Below are 11,148 nucleotides of genomic sequence, written 5' to 3'. Positions count from 1 at the left end.
ATTTGGCACTTTGCTCGTGATGTCCTCTACTACAGAAACGTCTGTTGAGTTCTTGAACATAATGCTGTTTGTTCACTAATGTCTTCTAACAAACCAATGACTTGCAAAGAAATATCACTGAATATTTTCTTTTTTTTAAAACTGTATATGCTTTTTCATTCTCTTTAGTTGTGCCTTTTTATTTATCTGTCACAGAGAAACCCAAAATAATACATTCAATTGTGTTGTGGAGAGGAAAAATTCAACCTCTGCATGAGAAACCACAACCAAGTAGGAGTAGATGATACAGGAGAAATATAAACACAGAACCACTGGTCCAGACTTGGATTCTTGTTCACAAGTAAAATGAGGAGAGAAAACTGAACTGCTTCTCAGTTCCCTGTGATATCCTTTAGTAAAATACCAGAGAGGTGCATCACAACAGTTCTCCTTTCAATATCAATTGTGCAAATTGCCTAAAGCAGTCGGTGCTTATGAATTGTGTAAATGTAATTTTATTTATGTAGCACATTTTCAGCAACGAGGCAATACAAAGTGATTTACAGGAATTAAAAGGAGATGCAAACAAAATAAACCAAAGGAAAGAGCCAAAAAAGAGAGAAAAATAATCTAATGTTGATCTAAAGTATGCAAACCAAGTGCTCCTGTTCAGGGTTGCTATGTTTCCTCTGGTCTAATTCCATTTCTGGGTTGGAACAGGAGTCTAAAAAGTAGTCTCGATCCAAAAGTGTCCGCTGGGCTTCTGGTCTCTGTATCTAGATAGTGAGTACTCTATAGTTTCTGAAAAAAAAAAAAGCTAAAGAGTGACTAATCTAATTCCTTTTCTTGGTTAAAAGTGAGTGGTCACAGTTTCTAACAAGTAGTAGTATAAAAGTAACAGTAATGTGATGAGCAAAAGGATGGGAACATGTGTTCAAATGAACTTGCATTAGGAAATGCTTCAGTCTAAAATTCATTTTTTTTCTTCACAATTTCCCCTGAAGTTGCCAAGATTTCACTATCTTCAGTGTCACTCATTTCTTTACCGTTGGAGTGCTGGAGGCGCCCCGAGGAATAACAGTAGTGCTCTGCCCATGATTTTGATCAATATCAGTCAGCTTCTTTCTCTTTATGGTTCAGTAACTTTGTTCCTTCAGCTAATTTGATGATTTATTCAAACCTCATAATGCAAATTTCTTCTCCTTAATGGGAAAGGTTATCTTTGCTCATTAATTTTTTAACCAAACTTTCCATTTAATTCAAAAACAAGCAACTTAATCCTTTTTGCTTGAGGTTTTGTGATTTATTTATTTCTTGGTAATGTTAAAACTCAATCACTCGTCCATTTTGGTTGATTTTGTTAAATAAGCAAATCCATAGCTGTTGGATCCATAGCATCATTGTATGCAGCCTGGACTTTCTCTGTGGTCATTTTTAGTCTGTGTAACTGTCAGTGAAGTCTACATGTTATATCATCTACCTAAATGTTTTACACCCACGGTCCCTTCCGCTCCAGTTAAAACATATGTTCTAACAGGCATCTGACTAACCCGTCAGCTGCCTCTCAGTCGTTCACCTGACAGCATATTCACATTTATGAAAGATAAAATTAAGTCCTCATTATGTGACAACTATCTACATTCAAGAAAATTTCAGACCTCGTTGGTCAAGTCCTTTATTTATTTATTACTACAGTCAAATCAACTACAATTTGATTTGACTGATATAATGGAAAAACATGTTGTAGAAGAAAGGTTAATTTCCTTAAGAATCATATAAATAACTTTGTGTTCGCTTAATTAAAAAAAGCCAATAATACAGTTCATAAAGTCTCATAAAAACCACCAACACAGTTTCTATGACGATGATTGCGGTCTAAAGTTGCTGTATTTTAAGATTCTGTCATTGTTCATGATGTCTATTTTCCACGTGTGACTTGGAGCCTTTTGCTTTATTAAAGTTATCCCTCAAACAAAGTTGCCACCCGTTACGGTATTTATCAATTTATCAGCATCACAGTGCTGTTGGGCCATGTATTATATATAGAAACATCAGAGTTCGGGTTGGGTTTTGGTTACTTTTTAATATATATGGTGCGGCTTTTGAGGGGAAAAATATGTCTACAACCACACAGACCTTTTACATCTTTCTTTTTTTAAAATTTTTGTATGTTTTTCTCCACAAAGGACAACACCCTGTCAGTGTGATACATTCTCTATTACTGTCTGCTAAATAATCCATAGCAGCAGTCCATACCGAGCCCCACACCAGAATCAAAACTACACCCATCCCCAAATTTGGGAGAACTCTGAGAACACACAAGACATTAGACATGCAGGCTGAGTTCAATTAATTGTGCTCCCCAATATATTCAGCCCCTAATTCAGTGGGAGGCCTTGAAATTTTAAAATAAACTGAAAAATGTGTTAAACTGATTTTAAAAAACCTTCACAATATCGCCTTCTTCTTTGTATTCAAATACAAAGCAGCTCCTAATTTATGCTGCCAAAAAAAACTAAACAAAACAAACAACAAAAAAAAAACACAAAGAAAAGCAAAACACAGTAGCCATCATTAAACTGGAAGAGCTTGAGGACAAAACGCCAGCATTGGTCTTACTCCATTAGGGGTTCTGTTTGTGTTTACTTTCTTAAAATGTATAAGGATATTATGATTCTGGACATATTCTGCCTGGAACAGCTTCTAAGTGATGCTTTCTGAACTAACTACATGCCATGTTGTGGTGAATGGCAAACTGGTATGTCAAAATCATCCGATAAATAGAAAATACATAAAAAGTGTGAACATTTATAGATCATTTGTAGAATGAGTTCAGCATTTTAACAATTTCATTTGACAAACCTCTCTATCTTATCTGTGCAGCTTAAAGAATAGCATCTTATTTTTCAGGGTGCTGTTTTTCAGCTTGAATGTAGCATTGGCTTCCGAAACTGTAAAATACGTTTGACACAGGCTAAAATTATTCACTTCAGAACAGTGCTGCCATTTAAACCATAAAATAGTACTGTAGAAAAAAACACAAAAGAAGTAAAGGCATTTTGTTTATTGCAACCTGAAAAATAGCGCCTTATTTGGATTAGCGAACCATATTAAATTCTAAATTCATGCACATGCTTCTTAGGGTTGTGACTAAAGGGTGGCAACCCCTGAAGAAATCAAACAAGCTTATGCTGCTTCCACAGTGCCGCCTGTGACCACGGAAACAGCAGGGTGACTTGTTAGACTGTTCTGCAAGCAGTCTGATATAGTAGCTAAACCCCCTGCCATGACATTGAGTTAAACATGAGCCCGTGTGACGCAGCAGCTAGCAAAAAGCTGGCGTTCTCCAGGTGTTTCATCTGTAAAGGGAACCTGTTTTATTAGTGTAACCACATTTAGATTTTGGAATTACGTGTGCCTTATAATGAAATTTATAATTTCCTTATAAACTGAAAGAGGAAACATGTCGGCAAATGAAGGAGAATGAAATTGGTTTTCCTTTTCATATTGCAATATTTAGACAACGAGCTTCTTTGTTTTGCTCTGTTGGTTTTAACTCGTTTTCTCTTTGGGAGAGCTTTCAGCTCCATAAGCACGGCTACTTTCTATAATGCTCATGACAGCAGGCCTGACGAAAGCAACGCCCACACACACCGTGAGCAGTTGGCTCCATGCAACCACATACATTTATCTAAAAGTAGGTGCTTTCTCCAGTGACCTCATCTTTTATGAATTTGTAGGGCAGTACACTTGGTAAAAATATTTTTCTTAAGGTGAACTCATGAGTAAGTAAACACTTTTAAAAGCAGTTTGAACGCCTATGCTTTGATTTGAGAGAGGCTCTTGCGTGCTTCTCTGTGAAATTTTATCTTGTGTTTTTCTTCCTCTAAAGTTTCTAATTCCAATACTCACGTCACTTTTGAAGTCAATACAATGGGGGATTAAAAATAAATAAATACTCTTGGAATTATGCTGAAACAAATTGTATGAGATCATAAAATAAAATCATAAATCATAAATAAATAAATCATAAATCAAAATCATAAAATAAAACGGCAAACTGAAATCTCAAACCAAAATTCTTTTAAATTTGGATTCATAAATCAAATTATTATCGAACAAAACTTTAAACCCAGTTCTAATGCTTTTCATGATTACACGCTAGACTTACACACTAAACGTGCTTGCCTTGCCTTAACCTCCCTCCTCATTGTGCTTAGTATGTGTCCAACCTTGTTTGTCAGAGTTTCAGCTGTGTTAAACATGAAACCATGGCTCTGATTGCACATGGACAAGCATGCATGTCTTTTCCCATTATGAAGAACAGCCAAGAGAATTGGGTCGCTGTAACAGGATTTATTTATTGTTTATCATTTAGTCCTACAAGCACTTTATGTTTTTGATGAACACGTTCTGTGTGTTTTTTAAACTCCATGGGTTGAAGTAGCATCCTGCCCTCTAGTTAAGTTTTAATTGTTGGTGTGTTTTCTGTTTTTATTGCTACTTGCTGTAAAACTAATTGCCTGTTTTGGCATGAATAAAGATCTGAATCTAATTCCAAAAGACCAAGACTTCCCTTCTCATCTTTCAGTGCCATCATCCATTATTCCTTTCCATTTAGAAAAACTAAACCAGTCGACTGACTCTGTCATATCATGGTCCTTGCAAATGAAGTGAACTGTTTTTCAGTGAGATATATATAGTCTACCTTTAAGGCTGGTGAAGTATTTGCATTGACAGTTTGCACCTGGGATGAAATATTACTGCCACTTGGTCAGGTTTTGCAAAAGCAGTGTCAGTGTTGTTACCATAGTAACCCTCTGATGAGCTTGTGGTTAATGAAGCCGAATGTATACGGACGTTGCGGGATCATAATTAGTGCGGTCCCCAAGGAAAAAGGAGGTGGCAGCTTCGGCACATCTTAGATTTAGAGCGCTACACGCCGACAACATTTCAGCTGCAGTTATATGTTGTAATACCTGGTAATACCTAAGCCCATCTTCAAATCAAAAGCAGCATTTGAATTTTGAAATGCTGCTCCAGTGCTTCCTTTGTTGTAGCTGTGTAAATCAGCTAAATTAAAAGACAAGGGTTGGTGATATCGTTGGGGGGGAAAAAAAAAAATCAAATATTCAACACTTATGGCTGAAAAACACTCCTTTCATCTCCCTGTCTCTCTCTGTTCATCAATTCTCCCTCTCATTAGCAGTCTCCTCTCTTCTCCCGTCATCCCTCCATCCCTCCTCATTTCTTAGTCAGATGGGGCTTTGGAAGGCAGAAGGTCACAGAAATGTCTCTTTTACACACAATCTCGTCCTCTCTTCCTTTTTTTTTTTCCCAGACACGTCCACACTTCCTTCCCACCACCCCCTTCTCACTCACATGAGAATGCATGCATTAAGAAATGTTCCTTCTTCTCGTCCCCAACCTTTCCATTTTCCCCAGTAGTCTCTCCCCCTCTGAATACAGTACATGTATTATGCTTTTTGGTCAGATTCCTTGAACTAACGTGATACAAGAGATGACAGACTTTGAAATTTGACCCAAAACTACAAAAGTTGATTGGATACCCATAGGACATACAAAAATATAGAAAAAAATCAAAGTGCCTTTGAGCAAGGCAGCACACTTTTTAAAGACTGAACTGATTTAACATCCAGCCAACTTGGTCAGAATAATATCTGTACCAGTGGCAACCATTTTCTTGTTTTACATTGTCACAGGTTATTTGTATTAGAAAATCCGATATGGCCAGTTTTGTTTCCTATGTTCTTCCATCCAGTCTAAAAATCATCCTAGCCACCACAGCAACTCGAATTCTTCTGGAGATGTTTTCATGTTGAGCAGCCACTCTATGTTGGATATATTATTCAGCCCAGTTGGAAAAACCATTATCAGGTATGCCTTGTAACACCTGTTTTTATGTTTGGTTTCAGTGATTTTCAGGTTTAAATGCTGAATTTCATCATCAAACAATAGCAGAAAGAGAAGCAAAAAATTAAACGGGAAAGGGCAACGGCTTCACTTCACAATTTTCTTTGGATTTTTTTTTCTCTTTGTTGTCTAAATGTTTATTTTTGACACTGAAATATTTAGACAGCGTGACGCTAAACCATTCAGACACTGACGGTGTGCAACTCATACACAGATGGACTTTCAGAAGTGGTAGTTTATGAAAAAACACAATTTGCTTTAGCATAAATAAATTAAATAAAAAAACATTATAAATAACAAATTGTAAAAATATAAAATTACAGATGTTTATCATCTCATCTTAAGTAAAGTCCGCAAAGTCCTCAGCGAGAGATTAAAATACAGCAATATGCAGCTTGAAACAATTTTTTACATGAGCATACTCGAATAATGATCCAATAATTATCATTTTTGTTGGATTTAATGTAGCTGAATTTTTTTTCTTACTCAGAAACGCAATCTACTTCATGTATGAATAAGTATATGTCAGCGGGATATGTTTGCCTTTTCCAGTCGGGCGAGTAAGACGTAAATGGCAGAATTGCCGTTGGCACTGCCAAAGGGGTTACACACACTTCTGCCTGCTTTTATTTCCATAGGACAGATAAATGCTTCTACATTTTTTTTTCTGGCTGTACATTTGAATTTAGCTGAGTCAAGCATAGTTTTATTCTATATTACGCTGGGAAAAGTTCATTTCGTTACGTTATTCTCTGCTTCAGGAAATTACAGTTTTGAATAAAGAGATGCAGGGATGTGAAAGTGACCTTGGTTGAACAAGAGTTTCCCATGCTTTGCTTTGTTAGGCTGCAGCTATGGGAGGAACAAAATGGACTGGACTATACATATAGAACAAACGATACTACTAGCCACTCTGAATCCCTGGTTCCATAGTGTTACCCATTTTCATGCACAGTCAGTTCCCAGGAAGGAGGAGCCACAGCTGGAGTCCCCTTGATGTCGGAGGCATAAAACTTGATCAGAGCAGGGTCATCGAACCAGTGTGCTGGTTTGAGATGCTTCTTCTGACCAGAACTAGTATACAAACAACTATGCCATAGTCCCCTCAGTTTGCTTTCAATCCTATTCTGCTGGTCAGCTTGAACATTAGAAAGTCATGGACAGTATATTTTTATTGACTTACTTGTACATTTCAATGTCTAAAGAAGCAATTAGTTCTCATAGAAAGGTGTAAAAATATGTGTGTAAATATGTAGCCCCATCTTATGACATACCTTTAAACTAATTGTTCAGAAATGTCATCACACAACTTACTGTAACCAAGCAACTGATTAGTCTGTCATTTCTTTTTCACTCCAAACCCTGAAACGTCGTCTTCTCAACTTATAACTGCTACCTAATGAAGAGCTTCTTTGCTCTAGAAGTATGTCAGTGTGGTAATATCTATCTCTCCATATTACTTTGTATAAGCAGGCACATGCACTAATGTGTGTGTGTGTGTGTGTGTGTGTGTGTGTGTGYGTGTGYGTGTGTGTGTGTGTGTGTGTGTGTGTGTGTGTGTGTGTGTGTGTTTTATCACCTGCCGAGTAGTGAAGTTAATTGGCTTCAGCTGGGAGGAGAAGCACAACAATAGCTTTAAACATACACATGTACTCACAGATACACACAGTCTCTGGGAAAAAAAAAACTCCCTTTGAGACATGGCTGCACACTTTGTTTGAAATGATACACATACACATAATCCCACTGCGCCTGCTGGCTGAATCCAAACACTGAAGCGTATTGTTGTGACTTTACAGAGTTGTGGCTTTCATGGTCCACAACAGAGCATGATAACAATGTCAGTCTGTCTGTTTATGGGTGTATAAGTGTTTAGGTCACTGGGGTAATATTCAGGCCATAGACCAGTTTTATACATTAATGGACCATGGTGTATGGCAAGACAAATTGACCAACCAATTATATTTCGACCTGCCAGTCTTGTGGAGGCAGAGGTGGGTTGTGTGCTTAAGATGTAAAAAAAAAAAAAAACACAAAAAAAAACAAGCCAAACCCAGCAATAGGATGATTTTATTCTCTTCACGTTTCTTTTCTTTTTCTCTGCTATTTTTGTGTTTTTATTGGTGTTTATCTCACCATCCTAATTTGCCTATGTGTCTCCAAATATTTTCATTTCACATCCTAACTTACAAAACCTTACTTACTATTTTTTCCTCATTTTAACTAAGTTATTGACATAATATGTTGATGCTGAGGACACTGATTCCATATTGGCAAGTGATGGTCACCATAACAAGAATTCCACCAGTACAAAATAAGTGCTATTTGCCTGAAAATCTGTCGGAGGATAGAAGTAACTTTTTGATATTAATACTAAAACTGTTGAGGTGATTCTATATAACAAAATGGAACAAAAATGTTTATGTGAATTGTTATGTTAATACAATCAGGACGAGACTGCAGAAGTTTAACTTCCATGAGAGATGTGCAAAGATGAAACCTTTATTCTTCATCAATAAAACCCAAAACCCAAAATAAAAATACCACAGAGAACATAGACCATAAGTAGTGCTAAGTACAGAAAAGCTAATCCACAAGCCGCCATAAGCCCCAGAATTGTGTTGTGTGTAATATGTTAAGTTCAAAGAAACCAAACTGGGGACAAATAAGACGTGTGGTTCAATTTAAACTGTTGCAGTTTATTAACCTACAAAAAATATAACCAAAAAGAGAAGATCTAGGATCTCAGTGTTGTGTTCTCAGCTGCTCCCACTAGTCTGTACATAAATTAGAATAAAAATATCAGGATGAGTTTTCTGTGACAATATTTAACTTTGAATGCTAAAGTTTTGCAAAAAAACAAAAAAATCATAAGAATATGGAAAACAAAATAACTAACTGGTAGAAACATGTTTGTACTGCACAGAGCATAGATGTATTGTCACTTTATTTGGATTTGGCCACACATGTCGTAGTCTGCCTTTGCATATGGCCCAAGTGACTGAATCTTATAGCTTCCTCAACCCGTCCTGTGTGGGACCACATGAGTGTCCACTTGAGATCCAATCACAGGATGTGTTTTAGCGCTAGGTCTGCCTTGGGTCTTCATCTCTGTAAGCCCAGATGTGCTTAAGCACCTGTATTCAGAATCCTCTTGAACTGTACACACATACACCAACATTTATTCTTACACGCAGGAGCCTACACTGATCCAGCTCCATTGCCTCTTGCACTCTCCATGGTAAAACAAAAAAAAAAAAAAAAATAGGAGAGACGGATTGGTCTCGCCCGGAACGTTGGCTGGAGATGTTAGCTGGAGAGACGGATGGATATAAAAAGGACAGCAGAGGACAAACATGTAAGATGGGAAGTTGAAGTGTGTCTGTAGGTTTTTCTCACCTCTACACTCTCTCACTTAACTTCGTAACTAATAGAAAAGACTCATTTGCCAAAACATCAATACATTTCACTGACAGTACTCTTTTGTGCTGGATACAAGTTAACATACGCATAGTGCTTGCTGAGACAACACATACAATAAACTATACTTGGAGCAGGTATTTTATAATGTGAATACTGACTAATTGAAACACCTTGGCAAAGCACCATAAGGGTGATGCACTGCACCATGGGGCGCTTTATGTAACAATGTCTTGGGGACTTTTTAGAAATCTGCTGAGCCACCAGCTTATCCTGACAATGTTATTGGTAACTTCTTAGACACAAAGGCAATTCAGTTCTCTCTAAAATATCTACAAGGCTCTTTTTATTTTTTGTAGGGAGCTAAATAAAAAAAATATTTTGCATAATTTTGGACTTCCTGTGTAGCTTTTGAGGGGGTGTAGTTTTACACGGTGTACTAATTTTAGGCTTGGGTTTCTCAGGACATGAGTAGGACTCTGGACACCTTGACTACATACTGGGGGAGTAATTCAGCCATTTGATTCCTGAATGTTGGACCAGGGACATATCTAAAATGTCCCTGGCCTTAAGGGCCTTAAGGGATATCGGCCCTTAAGGCCTCGAGTTGAAACCCTCCGGCCTAGTCTGTTGTACAGCCTCTTTTACACTGTTTGGTGACTTTGATATTCTTCACTTTAGGGTGATTACATCCCCTCTCTACTTTTGATGATACCTCTTGAAGCACTCTATGTACAATGAAGCACTGAATTTCAAAAACAACATCTCAGGATCTGACTCCCCGTGTTGATTGTCCATCAAGTGTCTTGGTCGCATATCTTGAAGATAAGTGTCCAATTGAGATCTCTTTACAAGGCTCGATGACCTCTATGTCAAACCTTTGCATGAGAAAATATTTCACAGTCCATGAGAAGTTGAGCAAATCAGTCGCTCCTCCTATTACACACTTATAAAAATAATAGCTAGATGGTAAATGGCCTGTAATTATATCACGCTTTATCAAATCCAGAGAACCCCAAAGCGCTTTATACCACATTAAGTTATTCTCCTATGGTGACGTTGGTGAGCCACAGCAGTCCTGGGGGAATCTGACAGAAGCAAGGCTGCCATACATCGACATCACTGAGCTCTCTGACTCCAACCTGTTACAAGACAAACTCCTGTCTCCTGAGCCATTATATTGCTTGATGCAGTGTGGTTGTCAGACTTGGTCAAAGGAACATTGTTCCATTGCTTATCAACACACTGAGTAAAAACTGAAAAGTGAACAGTCATGTGACAATTTACTCTAAATGTGTGACACTGACCAAGTTTTATCCAAACACTCTATCCTTTCTAGATTTACAGGACATAATTGAATTTACTCAGTAACATTTTTGGAGTCCTCTAAGCTAAAATTAATTTTATGGCCATTATTTTGACTTGGTGGTATGAAATGGGATAAGAGGTTAAAGGAAAGGAAAAGCTAAGACTGCAAATTTTAATTCACAAAGGTTATAGGACTAAGTGAAAGTATGTCTCAAGACTTTAAAAATGTATATCTATTCTTTTCCCCCAGCATCTTTCTGAGAAAATGACCTTCATATGCACCTATCAGTATTTTCTGTTATCACTATGTATTTTTGGAGTTAGATGACACACACACACACACACGCACACACACACACAGTCATTGTCCTTTTTAAAATGTGATATTTTGAAATGATAACTAGCTAAGCCCATCACTGACTGAGCAAACTCCACCAGTGAATACCTGCATTGCACTCATAAACAGAATCTTTAAGGTTTCATCATTGGCTTTCCAGTGTCTTATCA

This window comes from Poecilia reticulata, linkage group LG11 (genome assembly GCF_000633615.1).
Source record: "Poecilia reticulata strain Guanapo linkage group LG11, Guppy_female_1.0+MT, whole genome shotgun sequence".
NCBI classification, from domain to species: domain Eukaryota; kingdom Metazoa; phylum Chordata; class Actinopteri; order Cyprinodontiformes; family Poeciliidae; genus Poecilia; species Poecilia reticulata.
This window is presented reverse-complemented; position numbering follows the sequence as displayed.